Here is a 22723-nt window from a genome sequence, read left to right as displayed (position 1 = left end):
AAACAAAAAATAAATAAATGAATGAATGAAATTGATGAGAATAAGGATAAGCTTGGAAAAGGAGGGATAAAAGGACATGGCGGTTGAATTATCAAATGGACACAATTAGCAAAAATGAATCATCCCTATTGTATACATGCAATTATGAGAACAATAGTGCAATCACAGGATTGTATTGTGAGAGATATATCACAGTATATGGAAACCATGGTGTCGCCAATCATAGTGTCCCCATAGTATCAGAAGGAGCATTTATATAGCTGATGGGTCCATGAAGCCATGGTAAAAAAGATATAGCATGGAGCAGAAAAGTTGAGATGTAATTAAAGCTGGGACATTGAAGGGGCTCCGGTCCCATCCCCTGTTTTATCTATTTCATATTTTATTCTCTTCTATTCATCATCCTATTTTTAGTCCCCCCCCTTTTTTTCCACTGTCATTTAATGTCACCTGTCATTGCTGACACTTGTAAATAAGTCCTTTCGTTCAGGTTACTTTTTCTCCCTCCCCTTCGCCTTCCCCCCGCCCCCATTCCCCTCCCTTCTTTCCCCTCATCACTTTCGTTTGGTCACCCCTTGCCAATCAGCTTGACAAAGGAGCGCAGCCCTCACGCCACTCACGACTAGCCGGCTCAAGAAACGCGTCGCACATGGTGTGACGTCATCTACCCTCGCCTGGATCTTCGCTTGCTTCCCAAGCCTCGTTCTGGTGTTCCCCTTCACTTCCAGCCATCAGTACATCCAGCGCCTGTGAACCATATAGAGGATACATCCACGGCAGAGAGAGATGACTTCACAGACCCCCTTGATTGTCTTGGGACGTTTTAAATGCCTGATATCTTCATCCTAAATGTGAGTGCAAACTATGTTGTTGCCTTTTTTAATTAAAATTGTTTTTACAGTCTGCACCCAGAGGCGTCTCCGCTTCCTTGTTTTGCAGTGTCTTTTTGGGACTATGGTTTTCACTCCCACCGGAAGGCTGCCGTGAATGTGGACTTCACACACCATTCCCATCATTTACCTTGCTGTACTACGATATGGACTACTTGACTTAATAACTATCATAATTATTATTATTTTTAATACTCTTGATTACATTTTAGAGGTTATTCTGTATAGTGCCATACCATTTGGATTGTGCTTTTAATTCCTTGCACCAAACACTTGTGGTACCAAACCCTGTGAGGATTGGCTCCCTCTTCAGGTGATTCCCTATATAATAGAGCTCACACATAGCTGGCATGTCTCAGTCTGAACATGGCCGCTCTGATGTCTGCACTTCCACCATTATACTGAAAGGTAATGTACTATTCAAATACGGGCAATTCTGGGCAATACATGCCTCTGCTTTGCTGCCACATGCACACTGGATGTGTCTGTCTACTAATCTTAAAACCCTGATTGATTTCTTTTCGCTTTTATGGTCCTCTAGACAGTATTACCTCTCTTCTGGTGTAGCCATCAGAGTGTCCTCTGTGGATGTGAATCAGTGGCCGGCCCTGGGTTTGCATGCTTGTCCACCCATGCTGTCCGTGCGGTCTCTCTCAGCCAATGTGGAATTTTCACAATTGTTTTTACCATTTCCCCATGTCCTTCAATGAACCCTGTATGTAAGTACCTTTAAGCCTAAAAAAAATTTAGTTCACCATGTAAAACTACTTGCCTTTTATGCACTACAGTTTAAATACTATGTAACTTTATCTATGTTGCAGATAAAGATAAAGTCTCCCAAATGTAAACATCCCCTGATGAAGGAAAAAATATATACCAATACATTACCGAAAAATGTCGGGATGTATGTATGCTACGAATTTTCATGGACTGACCTCAGCTTGACTCTGGCAGTGCCTGGATTATTAGCGTTGGGTCTGATATATATATATATATATATATATATATATATATATATATATATCTTTTCATGTGAAAACACCGAAGAAATGGCACTTTGCTACAATGTAAAGTAGTGAGTGCACAGCTTGTATAAGAGTGTACAATTGCTGTCCTCTCAAATTAATTCAACACACAGCCATTAATGTCTAAACCACTGGCAACACAAGTGAGTATACCCCTAAGTGCAAATGTCCAAATTGGGCCCAAAGTGTCAATATTTTGTGTGGCCACCATTATTTTCCAGCACTGCCTTAACCCTCTTGAGCATGGAGTTCACTAGAGCTTCACAGGTTGCCACCGGAGTCCTCTTCCACCCCTCCATGACAACATCATGGAGCTGGTGGATGTTAGAGACTTTGCGCTCCTCCACCTTCCATTTGAGGATGCCCCACAGATGCTCAATAGGGTTTAGGTCTGGAGACATGCTTGGTCAGTCCATCACCTTTACCCTCAGCTTCTTTAGCAAGGCAGTGGTCGTCGTAGAGGTGTGTTTGGGGTAGTTATCATGTTGGAATACTGCCCTGCTGCCCAGTCTACGAAGGGAGGGGATTGTGCTCTGCTTCGGTATGTCACAGTACATGTTGGCATTCATGGTTTCCTCAATTAACTGTAGCTCCCCAGTGCCAGCAGCACTCATGCAGCCCCAGACCATGACACTCCCATCACCATGCTTGACTTTAGGCAAGACACACTTGTCTTTGTACTCCTCACCTGGTTGCCGCCACACACACTTGACACCATCTGAACCAAAGTTTATCTTGGTCTCATCAGACCACAGGACATGGTTCCAGTAATCCATGTCCTTAGTCTGCTTGTCTTCAGCAAACTGTTTGTGGGCTTTCTTGTGCATCATCTTTAGGCTTCCTTCTAGGATGAACAGGCATGCAGATCAATTTTATGCAGTGTGCAGCATATGGTCTAAGCACTGACAGGCTGACCCCCCACCCCTTCAATCTCTGCAGCAATGCTGGCGTCTATTTCCCAAAGACAACTTCTAGATTTGATGCTGAGCTCAACTTCTTTGGTCGACCATGGCGAGGCCTGTTCTGAGTGGAACCTGTCCTGTTAAACCGCTGTATGGTCTTGGCCACCGTGCTTCAGCTCCGTTTCTGGGTCTTGGTAATCTTCTTATAGCCTAGGCCATCTTTATGTAGAGCAACAATTCTTTTTTTCAGATCCTCAGAGAGTTCTTTGCCATGAGGGGCCATGTTAAAGTTCCAGTGACCAGTATGGGAGAGTGAGAGCGATAACACCAAATTTAACACACCTGCTCCCATTCACACCTGAGACCTTGTAACACTAATGAGTCACATGACACCGAGGAGGGAAAATGGCTAACTGGGCCCAATTTGCACATTTTCACTCAGGGGTGTACTCACTTTTGTTGCCAGTGGTTTAGACATTAATGGCTGTGTGTTGAGGGGACAGCAAATTTACACTGTTATACAAGCTTTACACTCACTACTTTTCATTCTAGCAAAGTGTAATTTCTTCAGTGTTGTCACATGAAAAGATAAAATAAAATATTTACAAAAATGCGAGGGGTGTACTCACTTTTGTGAGATAATGTATATATGTATATATATATATATATATATATATATATATATATATATATATATATATATATATATCAACTGGTTCATTGGTATACTTTGTATTTTAATGTCACTCTTCATGTTTCCTCTATTCATGTTTTAAGAATGTTGGCAGTCCCATACACTCAATTCTCACAAACTTTTTCTCTATATTATGATATTATGAATTAAGCTCATTTTAATACAAGCGTTAATTTCCAGATCTGTTTGTACTGCTTTATTTTATCTATTTTTTATTTCCTTTTTAGCAAGTTTTTTATTCAGTAACTTTGTTGAGCTCAGTAGAGGTCTGAGAGAAAACGTGAGTCCTTCAGAATGCATGTTTTATACAATGATCTCCACCTACATGCAGCTCCAAGGGCATGGTTGATGTATATATGGTATGTTGCCTTGTTAGTTTTTTTAATTTACTTCCAATTCTATAACGCTCAATGCTGTGACAAAAAAGTCAAGGTTAAATGGAGGAAGGTGTCCACAGGAACCTTTTTAGAGAAAAATACTAATATAATATACTGTATCTTACAAAAGTAAGTGCACCCCTCACATTTTTGCAAATATTTTATTATTTCTTTTCATGTGACAACACTGAAGAAATTACACTTTGCTACTGTCCCCTCAATACACAGCCATTAATGTCTAAACTGCTGGCAACAAAAGTAAGTACACCCCTAAGTGAAAATGTCCAAATTGGGTCCAATTAGCCATTTCCCCTCCCCGGTGTCACTCTTTAGTGTTACAAGGTTTCAGGTTTGAATTTGGAGTAGGTGTGTTACATTTGGTGTTATCGCTCTCACACTCTCATACTGGTCACTGGAAGTTCAACATGGCCCCTCATGGCAAAGAATTCTCTGAGGATCTGAAAAAATGAATTGTTGCTCTACATAAAGATGGCCTAGGCTATAAGAAGATTTCCAAGACCCTGAAACTGAGCTGCAGCACAGTGGCCAAGATCATATAGTGGTTTAACAGGACAGGTTCCACTCAGAATATGTCTCGCCATGGTCAACCAAAGAAGTTTAGTGCACATGCTCAGCATCATATGCAGAGGTTGTCTTTTGGGAAATAGATGCATGAGTGCTGCCAGCATTGCTGCAGAGGTTGAAGAGGTGGGCTCAGCCTGCCAGTGCTCAGAACATACATCGCACACTGCTTCAAAGTGGTCTGCATGGCTGTCGTCCCACAAGGAAGCCTCTTCTAAAGACGATGCACAAGAAAGCCTGAAAACAGTTTGCTGAAGACAAGCAGACTAAGGACATGGATTACTGGAACCATGTCCTGTGGTCTGACTAGACCAATATAAACTTAATTGGTTCAGATGGTGTCAAGCGTGTGTGGCTGCAACCAGGTGAGGAGTACAAAGCCAAGTGTGTCTTGCCTACAGTCAAGCATGGTTGTGGAAGAGTCATGGCCTGGGGCTGCATTAGTGCTGCCAGCACTTGGGAGCTACAGTTCATTGAGGGAACCATGAATGCCAACATGTACTGTGACATACTGAAGTAGAGCATGATCCCCGCCCTTTGCAGACTGGGCTGAAATGATAATGACCCCAAACACACCTCCAAAACGACCACTGCCTTGCTAAAGAAGCTGAGGGTAAAGGGGGTGAACTGGCCAAGCATGTCTCCTGACCTAAACCCTATTGAGCATCTGTGGGGCATCCTCAAACAAAAGGTGGAGGAGCGCAAGGTCTCTAACATCCACCAGCTCCGTGATGTCATCAGTGGGAGTGGAAGAGGACTCCAGTGGAAACCTGTGAAGCTCTGATGAACTGCATGCCCAAGAGGTTAAGGTAGTGCTGGAAAAAAATGGTGGCCACACAAAATATTGACAGTTTGGGCCCCATTTGGACATTTTCATTTAGGGGTGTACTCACTTTTGTTGCCAGCGGTTTAGACATTAACCACTTAAGGACCGAGCCTCTTTCTGGGATTTGTTGTTTACAATTTAAAAACAGGTTTTTTTTGGCTAGAAAATTACTTAGAACCCCCAAACATTATACATTTTTTTCGAACACTCTAGAAAAAAAAATGGCGGTCGTTGCAATACTTTCTGTCACACCGTATTTGCGCAGCGGTCTTACAAGCGCAATTTTTTGGGAAAAATACACTTTTTTGAATTAAAAAATAAGACAACAGTAAAGTTAGCCCAATTTTTTGATATTGTGAAAGATAATGTTACGCCAAGTAAATTGATACCCAACATGTCCCGCTTTAAAATTGCGCCCCCTCGTGGAATGGTGACAAACTTTTACCCTTAAAAATCTCCATAGGCGACGTTTAAAAAATTCTACAGGTTGCATGTTTTGAGTTACAGAGGAGGTCTAGGGCTAGAATTATTGCTCTTGCTCTACCAATTGCGGCGATACCTCACATGTGTGGTTTGAATACTGTTTTCATATGTGGGCGCTACTCACGTATACGTTCCCTTCTGCACACGAGCTCATCGGGATGGGGCGCATTTAAATTTTTTTTTTCTGATTTATTTGACCTTTTATTTTTTATTTTTACCTGTTTTTAAAAAAAAATTGTCACTTTTACTCCTATTACAAGGAATGTAAACATCCCTTGTTATAGAAAAAAGCATGACAGGACCTCTTAAATATGAGATCTGGAGTCAAAAAGACCTTAGATCTCATATTTATACTAAAATGCAATAAAAAAAAAAATTGTCATTTAAAAAAATCATTTAAAAAAAGCCCTTTAGAAGCTGTGGGTGGAAGTGATGTTTTGACGTTGCTTCCGCCCAGCAATTGTATGGAGACAGGTGGGGGCCTTCTTCCCCTCACTCGTCTCCATACCAAGCAGGAGACAAGACATGATCATCTCCGCCGCTGCTGACGGCTCCAGTAAGCAGCGGAGGGCACCGGAACGCGGCGGGGGCCCTCTCCCGCCGCCGATAAAAGTGATCTTGCGGTGAATCCGCTGCAGAGACCACGTTTATCTTGTAGCAGACTACCCGCTGAAGAAGAGGATACCGGGGTTATGGCAGCTAGCTGCTGCCATAACAATGATATCCTCCTTCAAACAGCCGACATAAAACTGCGGCGGTCGGTCCGTAAGTGGTTAATGGCTGTGTGTTGAGTTATTTTGAGGGGACAGCAAATGTACACTGTTATACAAGCTGTACACTCACTACTTTACATTGTAGCAAATTGTCATTTCTTCTGTGTTGTCACATGAAAAGATATAATGAATAATTTACAAAAATGTGAGGGGTGTACTCACTTTTGTGAGATACTGTATATAATATAATATAATATAATATAATATAATATAATATATAGATACTGTATATATAATATAATTCTACTCATTATTGCCCCTCAGCTCTCAAATAATGGGAGAGATAAATAACATTTGATGAAAGAGCAAGACAAATGGAGAGACAGTTGAGAGTGAAATGGAATGATGAAAGACAGAAGGACTAACAAAATAAATAATTAACTAGGCTATATATGGGGAACAAGTAAACCAGCAGACCAGATTTTTCACCAAACTCAACAGAACTCTTCCAAGTAACTGATCCAAGAAAACTGTCCACAAACACAGTGTAGAAGCTGTAACTTTATGCAAAATTGTACCTTCCAACATATGGGCTTGTGTTGAGTACCAATTCAGTATGACCTGAATAGTGGACAAAACAATGTGAGAGGTTTTATGTGATCATAGTCTATAGGGCCTGAACAGAGAGTGTTGTATTTTTATAGAGAGCAGGGTCCACATAGTGGTTCTGGAAAGAACATGTGTCTGGTTCTCTTGAATTGGTAGTTTTTGAGAGAATGCCATCATCAAAATGCCAGAAGACCATTATGTGGCACTGCTCTTTGCAGACTTGCTCCACCATTGTAATCATCTAGGAAGCAAGATATGTGCGTGAGCCGCTCAGGCTGTATGGGAATGAAGTCCTGTGCCCACCGCTGGCTGGGAAGGGAGCTCATCTATGCTCCACGCAATGGTAGAGAGTTACTAGGTGTCCTGGGAGCTGCACATCAAGTCAAAACCTGCTGTATGATAGTGAATGGCAGTCTCAGCCTGGACCCCTGCCAGGCCACGCCCCCAACACATTTAACTCCACCCATGGGAGCTTACTCATGGGAATAGAATCTCCATCCATTATACTGAACATTTTAGAAAACGGAATATCGTCCATTTACCCTAGCCTGACCTATAACCTAACCTCTAACGTTAACTTAAAGAGGAATTTCAACCCCCTTTGTTTGGCTCAGCCCACTCCAGCTTCATCATTTTCCTTATTATGGCGCATGCACAGATGTGCTAAAGAGCTCTGCCCAGCTTCATGTCCTGCCAGAGCCCTTCAGCACATCTATGCATGCACTGAAGATTTCCAGCATATGCACATGACCAGTGTAGTCCAAATGTCACTTACGTTCCGTCTCTGCAATTCCCCCTTTTATACTCCAACCCAATAACTTAAACCCACCTAAAATGATGAGACCACACCTTTTATTTATGGAGTAAAATGGCCACAACAGCCTCTTTTATTAAAACAACTCCAAATAAATAACTCCAATAAATAACCAATAAATAACCAATGAACATAAACAATAACATAACCTGTTAACCCCAGTCTGATGGTCTCTGACGGTGACCCACCTTTTCCAAATATATATAAATATATAACTATATAACCACGGATAACCAATGCACTGGGAGACTTTTACCAAACTAATAGGCCTCCAGCTGTAGCCGCTCGGAGACAACCGCTTCCCGCAGCGCCACCAAATCCAGTATTCCCTCCACCGTTCAGGAATAGGGATGAGCTTCGTGTTCGAGTCGAACCCATGTTCGACTCGAACATCGTCTGTTCGCCCGTTCGCCGAATTGCGAACGACATGGACCGTTCGCGCCAAATTCGTGTGGCGCGTCACGGCCCATAATTCACTGCGGCATCGCAGTGCATTGCTGGCTGATGATTGGCCAAGCATGCACTATGACCCGCATGCTTGGCCAATCACAGCGCCGTCTGAACAGAGAGCCGTAATTGGCCAAAGCCAAGGAGGCTTTGGCCAATTATGGCTCAGGGGATTTAGCACACGCCCCACACTATATAAGGCCGCCTGCACGGCGGCCCTGTGTAGTGTGTGTTCCGGCGTTCATAGATAGAGAGAGAGAGAGACAGACAGTGTCATTTGATTTGAGTTAGATAGATTAGGCAGAACAGTCAGTCAGTTAGCTGCACTTACAGTGTATTGTGTATATATATGCATCCCAGGTGTTGCATATATATATATATATATATATATATATATATATATATATATATACACACTGTATTCAGTTTAGCTAGATCCGTTCCTGTTATCTTCTTACTGACAGGCAGGCTTGTCTTGTTACAGTGTTTACAGCTACCTGAAGAAAATTGCTGGTGTTCTTTTGATCCTATTAGTACCACAGCCAGGCAGCTAGACTATTTACAGTTAGTGCGGTGCGTCCTGCTCACAGTGTTCAGCTAAAACTACAAGTTAGTGCTGTGCGTCCTCTTCACAGTGTTCAGCTAAACCTACAAGTTAGCGTAGTGAGACCTCTGCACAGTGTTCATCTAAAGCTACAAGTTAGTGCAGTGCGTCCTGCTCACAGTGTTCAGCTAGATCCGTTCCTGTTATCTTCTTGCTGACAGGCAGGCTTGTCTTGTTACAGTATTTACAGCTACCTGAAGAAAATTGCTGGTGTTATTTTGATCCTATTAGTACCACAGTCAGGCAGCTAGACTATTTACAGTTAGTGCAGTGCGTCCTGCTCACAGTGTTCAGCTAAAACTACAAGTTAGTGTGGTGCGTCCACCTCACAGTGTTCAGCTAAACCTACAAGTTAGTGCGGTGCGTCCTGCTCACAGTGTTCAGCTAAAACTACAAGTTAGTGCTGTGCGTCCTGCTCACAGTGTTCAGCTAAACCTACAAGTTAGTGCTGTGCGTCCTGCTCACAGTGTTCAGCTAAAACTACAAGTTAGTGTGGTGCGTCCACCTCACAGTGTTCAGCTAAAACTACAAGTTAGTGCGGTGCGTCTACCTCACAGTGTTCAGCTAAACCTACAAGTTAGTGTGGTGCGTCCTGCTCACAGTGTACAGCTAAAACTACAAGTTAGTGCTGTGCGTCCTGCTCACAGTGTTCAGCTAAAACTACAAGTTAGTGTGGTGCGTCCACCTCACAGTGTTCAGCTAAAACTACAAGTTAGTGCGGTGCGTCCTCCTCACAGTGTTCAGCTAAACCTACAAGTTAGTGCTGTGCATCCTGCTCACAGTGTTCAGCTAAAACTATAAGTTAGTGTGGTGCGTCCTCCTCACAGTGTCCAGCTAAACCTACAAGTTATTTTTTTGCGAGCTCTGCACAGTGTTCAGCTAAAACTACCTGTAGAAGGTTGGTGGTGTTTTCCTGATCCTATCACTACCGCAGGCAGCTAAAAAAGCTACAAGTTAGTTTTTTGCGAGCTCTGCACAGTGTTCAGCTAAAGCTACCTGTAGAAGGTTGGTGGTGTTCTCATACTACAGGCAGGCAGTTGATTTTGCTAGCTGCAGTATATATATATATATATATATATATATATATATATATATATATATATATATATATATATATATATATATATCCCAGCTTAGTGCAGCTACAGGCCATTAGTATGTCTGGAAGGCCAAGAAGGAGAGGCAGACAGTCACAAGCCAATAAGAGAGGGCAAGCAGGCTCTGTGTCTAGTGCTGGTCGTGGAGACGGTGCATCCTCATCAGCACGTGGCCGTGGGACATGCTTGGCCTTTTTTTCGGCAGCTGGCCGCGTTGAGCCACCACATGCGGAAGACTTGGTCGAGTGGATGACCAAGCCGTCCTCATCCTCCTCATCCTCTCTCACCCATGCCCAGGGTACTTTGTCTGGCAAAGCAGCGGCCTCTTACCTTGGCTCAATGTCATCAGTGACTCCTTCCCTAGCCCCACCATGTCCTCCTGAGGAGTCCCTCGAACTGTTTGACCACAGTGTTGGGTACATGCTCCAGGAGGATGCCCAGCGTTTGGAAGGCTCTGATGATGATACTGAGCTCGATGAAGGCAGTAACGTGAGCACGGACAGAGGGGGTGCCCAAGAAGGACAGCAATCTGGCAGTCATGCTCCCCCTGCTGCAGCATACTGCCAGGTTTGCTCCAGTGATAAGGAGGGAGGGGATGATGAGGTCACTGACTCAACGTGGGTGCCTGATAGGAGAGAGGAGGAGGCGGCACATCACCAACGAGGCAGGATGCCCTCCAGGGGCCAGCCTAAGGGCAGCACCTTGACTGCATCACACCCCAAAGCTCCACATGTGCAGGGCGCTGCAGTCTCTGCGTGTTATTCAAAAAGTTCTTTGGTGTGGGCCTTTTTTGAGATGAGTGCATCAGATCGCACCGCTGCTATTTGCAACATATGTCTCAAGCGTATCTCGCGTGGCCAAAACATCTCCCGCTTGGGTATCACATGCTTGACCAGACATATGTTGACCTGCCATGCAGTTCGTTTGCAAGCGTATCTAAAAGACCCACACCAAAGAACAAAGAGGACCTCTCCTTGCTCCTCATCAGCTGAGATCTCCAACCCCACTATACCTTCAGTCCTCTCTGAGACCTGCACTGAGAGGAATGAAGGTGTAGAATTAGGTGTGTCACAGCCAAGTACTTGCGGGCAATCTGCTTTTGGTACACCGACGTCAGATTGTACCAGGCAAATTTCCCTGCCCCAGTTGCTGCACCGCCGAAAGAAGTTTGCTCCCAGCCATCCACATGCCCAGTGGTTGAATGCTAGCTTGGCAAAATTGCTAGCACTTCAACTGCTGCCTTTTCAGTTGGTAGACTCTGCCCCCTTCTGTGAGTTTGTGGAATGTGCGGTTCCTCAGTGGCAGGTACCCAAACACCACTTTTTCTCACGGAAGGCAATTCCGGCTCTCTACCAGCATGTGGAAGGCAATGTCCATGCCTCACTGGACAGGGCGGTCAGCGGTAAGGTGCATATTACCGCTGACTCATGGTCCAGCAGGCATGGACAGGGATGTTACCTAAGTTTCACGGCGCATTGGGTGACTCTGCTGGCAGCTGGGAAGGATGCAGGACAAGGTGCAGTAGTGTTGGAGGTTGTTCCGCCACCACGCCTCCAAAATGCTAATGATTGTGACACACCTCTCTCCTCCACCCCCTCCTCTTCTTCTTCCTCCATGGCCTCTTCCTGTGCTTTGTCCTCGGAACCAGCGGTGCTCCGTAGCCATTCAAGGGGCTACGCAAGTACGCAGGCCAAAAGATGCCATGCGGTGCTTGAGCTGGTGTGCTTGGGGGACAGGAGCCACACTGGGGCAGAGGTTCTGTCAGCTCTGCAGGGGCAGGTTCAGAGGTGGTTGACGCCACGCCAACTTAAGGCAGGAATGGTGGTTTGTGACAATGGCACCAACCTCCTCTCTGCCCTCCGACAGGGACAAATGACCCATGTGCCCTGTTTGGCTCACGTCCTTAACTTGGTGGTGCAGCAGTTCTTGGGCAGGTACCCGGGCTTACAGGATGTCCTGAGGCAGGCCAGGAAAGTCTGTGTGCATTTCCGCCAGTCATATAATGCCAGTGCTCGGCTGACGGACCTCCAAAAGGAGTTTAACCTGCCCAAGAACCGCCTAATCTGTGACATGCCCACCAGGTGGAACTCAACGTTGGCCATGCTGCAGCAGCTGCACACGCAGCAGAGGGCCATCAATGAGTACCTGTGCGACTATGGCACCAGGACAGGGTCAGGGGAGCTTGTTTTTTTTTCCCCACGCCAGTGGGCCATGATCAGGGATGCATGCACTGTCCTGTCACTATTTGAGGAGGCCACGAGGATGGTGAACAGTGACAGTGCATGCATCATTGACACTGTCCCCCTTGTCCACCTGTTGGAGCACACGCTGCGTGGAATAATGGACAGGGCACTTGAGGCAGAACAGAGGCAGGAAGAGGAGGACTTCCTTAGCTCTCAAGTCCCCCTTTATCCAGACAGTGTTCCTGCGTGCCCACCGATCACACAGGAAGAGGAGGAGGAGCAGGAGGAGGAAGATTGTGTCAGTATGGAGGTGGAGCCTGGCACTCAGCATCAGCAGCAGTCTTTAAGGGATCAGTCCCAAGAAACACATGGACTTGTACGTTGCTGGGAGGAGGTGGCTGCGGACCATGTCGTCCTTAGTGATCCAGAGGACTCCGGACCGAATGCCTCAGCAAACCTACGCTGCATGGCCTCCCTGATCCTGCAAAGCCTGCGTAAGGATCCTCGTATTCGTGGTATCAAGGAGAAGGGACAATACTGCCTGGCAACCCTCCTTGATACACGTTACAAGGATAAGGTTGCGGACCTTATCTTGCCATCGCAGAGGGAGCAGAGGATGAAACATCTTCGGGAGGCCTTGCAGAAAGGTCTGTGCAACGCGTTCCCAGAGACTGGGAGGTTACAAACTCCTGTTTCTGGACAACATGTTGCTGTGGCTTCGGTCAGTCAAAGAAGGAGCGGTGGAGAAGGTGGCCATCTGACCGATGCGTTCAGACAATTTTTTGGTCCGCAGCCCCAAGGTATGATCGGTTCCAGCAACCATCGCCAGCGTCTGTTTTACATGGTGCAGGAATATCTAGGGGCAAGATCTGACTTGGACACCTTTCCCACCGAAAATCCTCTGGGTTACTGGGTCTTGAGGATGGATCACTGGCCAGAGCTTGCACAGTATGCAATTGAGCTACTGGCCTGTCCTGCATCCAGCATTCTTTCGGAACGCACATTCAGTGCTGCTGGAGGCTTTGTAACCGATCACAGGGTGCGTCTGTCCACCGACTCGGTCGATCGACTGACCTTCATAAAAATGAATCAGTCTTGGATCACCACCAGCTACCAAGCACCTGATGCTGATGTAACCGAATAATTTTTTTTGAAATCTCAGATCCCTTCAAAGACTGCCTATGCTGATGCTGAGTGACTATCCCTGAGTAATTATCCTCTTCCTCCTCAATCATCACGCTGATAGCTTGTAAGAACATTTTTGGTTCTGGGCGCCACCACCAGTGCCTAAGGCCCAATTTTTCAGCCCCTGTTTATCAGGGGCGTGTAATTACAAATTTTGATGCAATACTTTGCAGCAGGGCTCGTTTCTGCGCTACAACTAGAGTATCTGTGGGGGGTTGCAGTGTTGTGGCACAAGCACCAGTGCCTAAGGCCCAATTTTTCAGCCCCTGTTTAACAGGGGCCTGTAATTACAATTTTTGATGCAATACTTTGCAGCAGGGCTCATTTCTGCGTTCCAACTAGAGTATCTGTGAGGGGTTGCAGTGTTGTGGCACCAGCACCAGTGCCTAAGGCCCAATTTTTCAGCCCCTGTTTAACAGGGGCGTGTTATTACAATTTTTGATGCAATACTTTGCAGCAGGGCTCATTTCTGCGTTCCAACTAGAGTATCTGTGAGGGGTTGCAGTTTTGTGGCACCAGCACCAGTGCCTAAGGCCTAATTTTTCAGCCCCTGTTCAACAGGGGCATGTAATTACAATTCTTGATTTAATATTTCACAGCAGGGCCCCTTTCTGCACCCACCAAGAGCGAGTGAGGACTTACAGTGTTGTGGCACCACCACCACCAAAGGCCCAATTTTTCTGCCCTTGTTCAACAGGGGCATGTAATTACAATTCTTGATCTAATATTTCACAGCAGGGCCCATTTCTGCATCCACCAAGAGCGAGTGAGGACTTACAGTGTTGTGGCACCAGCACCACCACCACCACCAAAGGCCCAATTTTTCTGCCCTTGTTCAACAGGGGCATGTAATTACAATTCTTGATCTAATATTTCACAGCAGGGCCCTGTGAGTGCTTACAGTGTTGTGGCCACAACAACACCTAAGGCCCAAATTCCTGCTGAGTATATAGGGCAGGCCCCTACTTTCAAACATCTAACTTATAAACGACTCCTACCTGCAAACTGAAGGAGACAACAGGAAGTGAGATGAAATCTACCCCTAGGAAGGGAAATTCTCTCCTGTAAAAGTTAATATGGGAAAAACATTTCTCCTTTCCACTGATGCTTTCCAATCCTTGTTCCACAAAAAACCCCAAATTTTCAAAAAACATTTGTCATTGGGACAAAAAGTGAGGTGAAATCTTCTGAAGAGGAGGAAAGACAGCAAAACAAATGTCACAGGGGTGATAACCCTTCCCTATGTTTTCCAAAAAGCTTAAAAAAGAATTTTTGGCTGGAGCTAAACACGTTAAAAATGTACCCGTTAAAAATTACAAACAGATTCTACTTAACAACAAACCTACAGTCCCTGTCTTATTTGCACCGCCTGTATACTGGTGTTCAGAGTATATAGGGCCTGGTGGCCCACACCTTTCCTTATTTTAATTTGGGTGCGGGGTTCCCCTTAATATCCATACAAGACCCAAAGGGCCTGGTAATGGTCTGGGGAGTACCCATGCCGTTTGTCTCACTGATTTTCATCCATATTGCCAGGACCCGACATTACATTAAACCCACAAGCAGTTTTAAATGAGATTTTTTCCTTTAAAAATGACATTTTGTGCAGGGACTGTTCTAAACACGGGAAACACGCACCACTTTACAGGCATACTATAGACACACCCCAGGTACGATATTTAAAGGAATATTTCACTTTTTTTTTTTTTTTACTTTAAGCATCATTAAAATCACTGCTCCCGAAAAAACGGCTGTTTTTAAAAGTTTTTTTTGCATCGATACAAGTCCCCTGGGGTAGGACCCGGGTCCACAAACCCTTTTTAGGACAATACCATGCAAATTAGCCTTTAAAATGAGCACTTTTGATTTTGAACGTTCGAGTCCCATAGACGTCAATGGGGTTCTAACGTTCGTGCGAATTTTCGGTCCGTTCGCTGGTTCTGGTGCGAACCGAACCGGGGGGTGTTCGGCTCATCCCTATTCAGGAATACACCAGAAGGGAACATGCTAATGATGAGCCCCCCACCCCTTTAAATCCATCCGTTTACCGCCCCCGTCAAAGACCACCAGAAGAACACAGCCACAGCCCGAAAGCGTGACCACCTTACGTTTGAGGGCACCTCCACACCCTCAGGGCCTGTTGTATCCCCTCCTGCAAACCCAGGGACCATAAGTCAATCCCTACATCAGAGAGATGAACACCATCCCCCCGCAGGTATAGTCCCACATTCGTCTCCAACTCTCTGTGCCGGATAACAATACCTCCATTCTGCACAACAAATCTCCCCACCACCTTATTAATTCTTATATGTGTCTTATTAATGCTCACTACTGACCTAGCCCAACGCCATGTTGTTCGAGCCTCTATGTCCGACCAAACTAGAAGGGTGCCCGGGAATTTAACACGTAACTGCATGAAATCCGCTTTGATGTCCGCCATCAGATCCCTGACTGACCGGATCCCCAAGTCATTCCCACCCACATGAATCACCAAAACGTCAGGGGGTCTGTCCAACCTTACATACCTCTCCACTTCGCCCATTACTCTACCCCACAACATCCCCGGTCTACCTAAGCAGCGTATGTAAGCCTCCCTCCTGGAAATCCCCAGTTGTCTGCCGTCCGGACGTACGTCACCTCTCCTGGCCCCCCAGCAAACATAGGAGTGACCTACGATCCAGACAAGGCGTACCGGGCTTCCATCTGCAATAAAAACAAAACACAAGATAGCGGCACCCTCTTACTCTCAACACTACCAACTAACCAACTATTAACCGCAACACCTCCCTACCTTGTATTTTGTGTGTGGTTTTTTTTGTTTGTTTTTTTTTTTTTTTTCTATTCAACAACCAAATTAGGTCTTATATAAGACTGGAATCTCCTAGACTCCCATCTCCTGAGTCTGCGCACAGCAGTTTCATCCAACCCGCATCTGGCAGCTTCTGTAGCTGCCCCTATGCGGAAGGAGTGTGAAGCATACTCTGATCCAACTAAACCAGCCCTTTGTAAACATTTTCTAAAAATCACTATAAATTGAAACCGTGACAGATAAGATCCATCCTCATGCCTCAGGAACGGCCCCGTCCCCTCACACCTGACCGACCTAAATTCCCGAACCGCCTCCACTGGGCACACCCTTGACCCTAGTAAAGCAAACAGTGACACATCCACCCCTTTACCTTGCTGGTCAGTTTTGGACCTCCGCAGCCTTAAACATACCCTGTCTGCCTCCAACCGCACATCCTGATCCAACAACCCCCCCCCCCAACATGCTTATCAATTGCCCTATACGAAAAGCCCCATAAAAGGCCAGTGAAAACGCCGCTGTAAACAGCCGGATTTCATAATGCGATAAACATATGAACCTCAACATTTCACATATGGAAACCAGGTTCGTGAAAGTGACAGGCCGACATCCCTTTTCTTATGCTGTTTTCGATAGCCTTTCAAGGCCTGCCGTACCCAAAAATCCTTAGTCCAATCTTCACCCCCCATTAATTTAAACAAGAGCGACAAGCCTGCCAATTTCCGATCAATCGAAGATACTGCGCACCCACTTTCCATGTTCCTAGCTACTAAGTACAACACCAGTAATCTTCCTTCCGACCCCAGCGTCACGACACCAGCCTCCCGTACCAGCATCGACCACTCTTTCCATACCTTACTGTAGGCCGTCCAAGTGGAATCACTTACTGACTGCCTAATCCATCCTGCGGTGACTCCAAAGGCAGCTCCCACATCCAATCCGGGCAAGGGACTCCTTCCATGTCTGCACCCGGCGCCAGCTCCCTGAACTTGTCCCACTGAAAACGAGACAAGGAGTCAGCCAGCACATTGTCAACACCCGGAATGTGAACCGCATGAATAAAAATATTCAGATTCAAACACCAGCTGTCTCAACAGCCGTATGACCGGCTGCGAAGATGCTGACATACGGTTCACCACCTGCACTACACCCATGTTGTCACAATTGATCCTCAGCCTCAAATTCCGGCATGCCTCCCCCCATAGTTCCAAGGCCAACACCACCGGAAACAATTCCAGCAGCACCAAATTTCCGAGGAACCCCATACTCACCCACGACTGTGGCCAGGGCTCCGCGCTCCATCGCCCTTGAAAATATGCACCAAAACCTGTGGAGCTCGCCGCGTCAGTGACCAATTCCACATCGAAATTGCTCACCGGGCCAGACATCCACACTGCCCTCCCGTTGTACGTGGCTAAAAACTCATACCAAACTTTCAAATCCTCTCTATGTTCCCTTGTCAGACAAATAAAGTGAGTTGGTATTTTTACCCCTGCTGTAGAAGCCGACAACCGTCGGCAAAAAACCCACCCCATGGGGATAATTCTGCAAACAAAATTCAACTTACCCAACAATGACTGAAGAGCTCTCAACTGCACCTCCCGCAATCCGTGGATATCCCGAATTTCCTTCTGCAGCTCCTCCAACTTACCTCTGGGCAAACGGCATTCCATAGCTATCAAGTCTATAACTATCCCCAAAAAACGAATTTCCGAGGTGGGGCCTTCCGTTTTCTCAGCCGCCAAAGGCACTCCGAACCTGCCTGCGATGTGTTGCAACGTGGAAAGCAGAATCGCACACACAGCGGAAGCAGGGGGGCCTATACACAGAAAGTCATCCAAACAGTGTATAACTGAGTCTAGGCCCAAAACCTCCCTAACTACCCATTCTAAAAATGAGCTAAACGCCTCAAACATGGTGCATGAAACTGAACAGCCCATGGGCAGACATTTGTCAACATAAAACTGCTCTTGCCAGTGACATCCCAGCAGCCGGAAGCTCTCCGGATGCACCGGCAACAATCGGAAAGCCGATTCTATATCCACTTTTGCCATGAGAGCCCCTTGGCCGTAGAGCCTCACCCACTTGATCGTCGTATCAAATGAAGTGTAAGACACTGTACACTCCGGGTCAATGAAATCATTGACTGAACCCCCTTTTGGGAAAGATAAGTGGTGTATCAATCGAAACTTGTTAGGTTCCTTCTTGGGTACCACCCCCAAAGGTGATACCACTAAGTCTGGCCATGGTTTGGTGGCAAACGGCCCCCCCCATGCGCCTTAAAGCCACTTCTTTGTGCAATTTTTCCCCAACTACCTCCTGATGCTGTAATGCCGATTTAAGATTCCTTGCCATAGGCGGAACCGTCGCCAATGAACATGGAATCTTGAAACCATCCGTAAACCCCGCCGCCAACAACCTAGTTGCTCCCCGATCCGGATACTTACTTAGAAAAGGTAGCATTCTTTCCACCTTCACCGGCGTCATCCCTCTTCGGAGCAGAGTCACTGGCACGTTTCCCTCTCTTAAAACATCTAGACAACGTGTGGGCTCCCCCACACCCCGAGCATTCATGTTTGAACTTACATGCCCCCCCAAATTTACAGGAACCTTCATTATACTGCCAGCACACTCCCCACTTTTTTCCGGCCGACGGTCCTGAGGAATGTGTACCCCCGGCCCCCCCTTGAAAAGACTGAGGCGGGGCCCTCACAGACGACATAAGCCACATCCAGAGGCTAATATCCTTATGATCCCAATGCAGGGATGGGAGGACTGCCCTCCGCTGTCTGAACTGCTCGTCATATCTCAGCCAAGCAGAACCACCGTAAACCCTATGCGTCTCTCCAATAGCGTCCATGTAACAGAACAACGCCGAGCAATGCTCGGGGCTCTTCTCGCCAATAACGCTCGCCATGATGGTGAACGCTTGTAGCCAATTAACAATGTACGGGGGATCAGCCGGTACCTTCTTTTTTCCTCACCCTCCCTCTTGGAATTGTCGGGTTTCACCCTGTCCAAGTTAAACTTCTCCAATGGTAGCAGGGAAAAAATCTCCACATACTCACCCTTGTGAATCTTTTCCCGGACCTCCTGCTTAAGATCTGCTCCCAAGGGGCCCTCGAAGCAGACGTAAACCTCACACTTTGCAGCGTCCGCCAGCCTGACCACGTCAGATCTTTCCGCCTTCTCTGTGGACACTTTTTTCACTGCCTTATCCGCAACTACTCCGACCCCTGATTGACTGGGGGGCGGAATCGCCGGGGGCACCCCTACCCCCCCAACCCCATTACTCCCGTCCCCTGACTCAGTTACCGGTGCTGTCCATGGGGCCACTTGAGGTGGCTGCCCTTGTCCCCCTTCGAATCTACCAATTAAGGCCCGCAGACCCTGCAAGAAATCAGTCAGCTGCTGACCGAACCCCGCACTGGTAGGATTGTTCTCCGCCAAGTGCTGTTCCTGCCGGTCCCCTCCTGACTGCATCACAGTAACCGCTGGCACTACCGTACCCGCTGAACCCACCCCTGTTAAGTCCTGTAATGCCCCAGACAATGACACAGAAGTATTCGACTTACCAGGCTGACCAGGCACTTTCCCCACAGCCGTCGCGGTGTGCTCCCTCGCTGGCATGTCTGGTTTGTCCTCTTCTGACACTTCCCCTTCCGACCGATCATCACACTCCATGTTGGGCTGACTTGTAAGCCTCCCAGGGGGTGAAGCCCCAGAGGCCGTGGTGTGAGATAGTGGTGGGGCCCTCCTCACCCCCGAAGCTCTGCTGCCGTCAGACAGGCGTTGCTGACCTGTCCTGATAGCCTTTGCACTGGCACGCTTGTCCCCCCCTCCACCAGTCTCTCTGCTCCTCTGACTGGCATTCTCCCGTCCGTCTCCTCCACTTGCTCCTGCAGCCCGCTCCACCATTAAGCTCCGCCCCCTCCCAATCTGCTCCAATTTTCTCAATCCACCTCCCTGGACTCTGACCTGCTCCCCGTCCCTCCTCGCTGTCACCGTCGGGTATCCGCTCCTTGCCGGGGATAGACTGTGCTGTGCCCTGCGATCGCCTGACGGGGAACCGGCGCCATGTTGGCCCGTGGCCCCACCGGCGGCGTGTAGACCACCCAGGAGCCGCAGTGACCTGTAGCTACCTATGTTTTACCAGGGGGACCGACCGATCCTCCCTCGGGCTTCTGGGGATACGAACGGGCTGAGATGCAGGCCCTGGCGAAACATGTGCCGGAGGCCGCGACCTCAGCGCGCGGTAAGACCCCTCACCTGACGCCAATCCACCCGCTTCTTCCTCCATAATGTCCCCTGCTTGGTTCTGCAGCCATTCTGGTCCCTTTAGCTCCGCTGCCTTTCTCAGTTTCTCCAAAATCCCCTCAATGGCGGCCATCGTGGAGGAGCAGTTGTGTAAAAAACTGCCTCCTCTGTTGAACTCTTCCTCACACTGACCCCTTGCTCCTCCCCTCCTTTAAGTACAACCACTCCCCTTTCTCACAAAATTAACTTTTTACATCCCCTTTTACCCATACTAACTTTTCCATCAACTAATTAACCCCTTAAGTGTCGCCCTACACTACCCCTCCTTTCAGTCATTCTCATTCCGGGCCTCACTAACATGGAAAAGTTTTGGAAATTCCATAACAGACATTTTTTGTGCATGTTCGGGAAAGCCATAAATGTACATATGTGCAGGGAAGCCTGTTTTTGGACCCAAGCTCATGTGGCACATCAAGGTGGGAGGAAGCTGAGGGGGGGCTATAAAAGTGGAATTGCTGTTCTAACTGGCAGCGGTAGTCATTGTTTTCTGATGGCAGGGACGCCTCCCGCTTTCAGAGTACCTTAGAGCAGATGGAGGGATTCCCCCCATCAACACTGACTGTTTTGATGGGCGGATTGAGAGATTTTCTTTCCTACAACCCATGGCTGAAGTAAAGAAATTGCATAATTTATGGACAGCCTTAGTTTAGGGTGAATGGGTGAATGGTGCCAGACTCGTCCGTGGGGAAAGTACACATTCCTGCATTTCACATCTTGGCACCTAAAGCTTGGCATCTTGGCACCTAATGTTACTAAACTCAGGACCCTGCATTCATTATATCTGGTCTCTCTCAGTACACAGAACATGGAAATGCAATTCTTCATTAAAACTGCTAAATACCTTTTCTCATCAGCAGTATATAGGAGTCTTGTAACTTCTATCAGTGTCCAGCCAAACACTGGTAAAAAATAGTGAGAGGAGTTTTCATCCCCCTCTGACTGTCCTATGAGGTTGCGGTACCCCTGAATTTCTGCCTGGACAGTGCTGATTGGCCCTGCGCTGATCACATGCACCCCCCCCCCCCCAAAAAAAAAAAAAAAAAAACTTTCTAGCAATACACACCAAACTGAGCATGAGCAGAGTGCCTCCAAGGCTCTGTCCTATCAGCAGATGGATTGGGAACAGTAAAGGAAGGGAAGGATCAGAGAACACAGGTTTCACAGTGAATATAACAAAGCATGCTTTACTGCATATACAGACTGATTGTACGGTTGTGGGTTTAGTAACACTTTAAACAAGACTTTTACATTTTACAAGACTTGTAAGCAGTGAGTCAGTACAAAGCATATTGCCCCGGGCATTCTTACTTCACCAAAAATTCCCAAAATGGGATAGGTAAGCCATGTAATTAGCAAAAATGTAATATGAGAGAACAGAAGCAGTCTAATATGCTGAATGCTATTATATAATATGCCATTCTGGATTCCTCTTCGGTATAAAACTTTTATTACATAGTGAGACAAAGATTTAACCTGTTTTCAGGCAGTTTTGAATTTACTGTACAGGTCATCATCCTGTTGACCAAGAAGTTAAACTCAAAGAATGGCAAGAAGTCATTTCCTAATTTGAACCGAAAACAGGAAACATTTCTTCCTGAATGTGAGATAGGAAAATGCCCTTATACTGTAATATGATATGAACACCACAATCATTTGGTTACTGTATACTCAATATCTGTGTTACATGCACTACTATGTTTACCTCTATTATATTTACTTACTGTAGATTTCTTATAGTTGTAATAATTAGCTCAAAGACTGTAACTACTATGTATTATTTTATAGTTGGGCGTATCTAATAAATCAGTACAATGAGCACACTTGAGAGTCATAACCCATAGTAACTAATGTCTAGAGGAGACAAAATGTTACCCCATCTCTACTGCTAATGTGGAAGTCCATGAACTGTAGTCCGGTGCCCTACCCAGGGCATTCAGGTCCCATACGTGAAATTCTTAAATCAGGAAAGGCTGGCAACTCGGATGCTCCTAAATAAAAGTACTTTATTTGTTACATAGGTACAGAATATATGCTGATGCGTTTCGGCTATGAAGCCTTCATCAAAACACACATATTTGATCTAAAAACTAATATTTATAGCAAAACAAGCCCTCAGCAGAGGTGCAGGTATATTCTAATCAGAGGCAATCAAATCAATTAAAAATACAT

Source organism: Aquarana catesbeiana, linkage group LG04 (assembly GCF_042186555.1).
Source record: "Aquarana catesbeiana isolate 2022-GZ linkage group LG04, ASM4218655v1, whole genome shotgun sequence".
Lineage (NCBI taxonomy): Eukaryota > Metazoa > Chordata > Amphibia > Anura > Ranidae > Aquarana > Aquarana catesbeiana.
This window is presented reverse-complemented; position numbering follows the sequence as displayed.